This window comes from Carlito syrichta, unplaced genomic scaffold (genome assembly GCF_000164805.1).
Source record: "Carlito syrichta isolate Samal-C Ts95f unplaced genomic scaffold, Tarsius_syrichta-2.0.1 Scaffold316850, whole genome shotgun sequence".
NCBI classification, from domain to species: domain Eukaryota; kingdom Metazoa; phylum Chordata; class Mammalia; order Primates; family Tarsiidae; genus Carlito; species Carlito syrichta.
Window position 1 is genome coordinate 122,289 of NW_007260946.1, and position 2,737 is coordinate 125,025.

Genomic DNA, 2,737 nt, shown 5'->3' on the forward strand with positions numbered 1-2,737 from the left:
ATGGTTGTTGCTGGCAATAACTGAACAGATTTCAGTTTGTATAATTCTTGCCTTTTTGCAGAATGTTATGAAAATAGAATGACTGGCTTATTTCCTTGAACCTAATGGGTGTTATTCAATTTCACACCCATGTTAACACCCCTTAGTTTCTACTAAAGATAACTTTAAATAATAAACAGATGTTACCCATACTCGTTTCCCAGCCCTCTGGTGGGGAGGCTGATCGCCTTGAAGTGATTCATGTATCTGAGCAGAAATAGAATAAAGATTTTAATGGTTTACTGTGTGTCAGCACTGTTGTAAGTGCTTTCCATATATTATCAAGTAATCCTCTATCAGAAAATGGGCATGGAGGGTCCCCGCTGCGTAGCTCTGCGACCCTCGCCCACTCTTGCCGTCAAAATGTCAACAGGTGCACCTGCAGGCTCTGCTGCCACTGGCAGTAATTGAAGACTTCAGCAGACACAGAATCAAGTCGATGAGGTGGGGGACATAATGAGAGTTAATGTGGATAAAGTGTTAAAAAGAGACCAGAAGCTCTCCGAGTTGGACGACCGTGTCAATGCCCTGCAGGCAGGAGCTTCCTAATTTGAAGCAAGTACTGCCAAATTGAAGAGAAAATATTGGTGGAAGAATTGCAAGATGTGGGCAATAGGGATTACCGTTCTCGTTATTATCATGATCATCATCATTGTGTGGATCGTGCCTTCATGAAGAACCAGTGAAACTCAAGCCTACTGTTCAAGAAACCTCTTCAAGACTTTTTACTTAGAACCTGCTGTATTATCAAGCTTACCTACTGTTATATCTAAAGTGATTGTTTTTTGTTAGTTAACGTAAAGTTCAATTTCTAGATGTGCCTTTGTTTTTTAATATGCACTCCAAATTAGGAGTATGGCCAGCCCTGCTGTATTTTGCACAGTGCCTTTTCAGATTTACATATGGGCTGATGAAGAGGACTTTTTTTTTTTTTTTTTGAGTTGGAGTCTCACTCTGTCGCCCGGACTGGAGTGCAGTGACCGCTCCCGGCCACCACAGCCTCGACCTTCTGGGCTCCAGTGATCCTTCCGCCTCAGCCTTCCACGTAGCTGGAGCTACAGGCTACCACGCCCAACTAATTTTTTTTGATTTATTATAGAGATGAGGTCTCGTCTGCCCAGGTGGGTCTCGAACCGGCAGGCTCAGGCAATCCACTCACCTCAGCCTCCCAGAGGCGCGGGATTACAGGCTGAGCCACCGAGCCCAGCTGAAGAGGACTTCTTAAGTTCCAGAGTGCTATAATCTAGATGTACTGTCGTTAATTCATTGCCATTGCTCCCAGTTAAGGGAATTTGTTCCAAGGTAGTTATCCTTGTCATATGGCATTATCTTGAGAACCACATTTGAAACCTTTAGGTAATCAGATTTCCAACCTGTGCCTTCCAGAAAGAACACTATTGCCTAGCACTGCTCTGTGACAGTAACAGGCTGTGCCTTGTTTTGATACATTTCTGATTCCTTATAAGAGAACCCCCTACTTTTTGTAAGCACTACTGACTTGCTGTGTTTTAAATAAGATGCTGGGAAAGAGTTTTTGTTCTTACATGAGATAGCTCAGAAAAGTGCCAAATGGAACTCAAGGTGCTCTTCAAAATTAAAATTGTAATATGGTGTGTGAACCCTCTCCATCTTGACCAGCCTTTCTTGCCTTTGAAATGCTGTCTGTGGTGTGACTCCCCATCCAATTCAGCACTTTTTTTTAAACACAGGCTTGAGAAGATCTGAACGAGACTGTCTCATACCTGTAGAAACAAGGTTTCACCCAGAAGTTTGCAGATGATCAGCTGTGGACTCCAGTTGATACAATTATGTGAGCAACAATTTTGCAGCTTTCAAGTAAGACCATCTGTGAACTTGATCATCATCTGGCCCAGATAGGAAGATAAATTAGCTTCTTGGAGTTTGTTTCCTATTTTTATTCATATTCAATTTCCTAAATCAGTTTTCTAAATTATGCTTGCAATAGAAATTGATGAGGGGTGAATACCTCTTTCCACAGAAAATAGCTAACCAGAGACATTTGCTTTCTTCAACTGCACAAGATGCTGCTTTGGAAACAGCTGGTGTCACCTGAGACAATTTTATTGTGTACATGAGATGCTTAGCTTCAGGGTAGGTGGTTTAAAGACAGGGGCTCAGTTATGGATAAAAACAGGCAAGCAGGCATTGAGGGAGAAACAGACTTCATCGTTCTGTGGCCCATTGTTACTAGAATGTTCGCAAGTTCTTGTTCACATGCTGTTAGGACTTACAAAGCAACAGTATCTGAGGATGCTCCAGGACATGGGTTCCATTTCTTTTAACTTCTGTTCCCTTAACATCACTGATTTAATGTTGAAGACGTGCCTTGCAGTGTGACCAGCTGTGAGGAGAAAGCAGCTGTCAGTGTGGGGACAGGAGCCTGCCCTCAGCTCAGGGTCTCTGACCCCCTCTGACTTTGAAACCTTGGTGCTCTCTCCTTGACCTCAGTGCTCGTCCCCTGTAACCCACTGGTTCCTGCATTAACCCAGAAATACCTCGCTTGTAACTGCATTCAGCTGGGTCATTGTCCACTACAATGACCTGAATAAAGTGTTTGTAAACATGAAAAAAAAAAAAATGGGCATGGAAAAGTTAAGTAGCATGCCTAGCACCCCATAGCTATGAAGAGAAAGAGCCAGGATTTTTTTTTTTTTTTTGAGTTGGAGTCTCACTCTTG

At 42.8% G+C, this 2,737-nt stretch overlaps 1 pseudogene; it reads left to right on the forward strand.

The window, feature by feature from the left end:
- The first annotated feature begins 402 nt into the window (after positions 1-402).
- On the forward strand, positions 403-714 carry LOC110594636 (annotated as a pseudogene).
- The last annotated feature ends 2,023 nt before the right edge of the window (positions 715-2,737 follow it).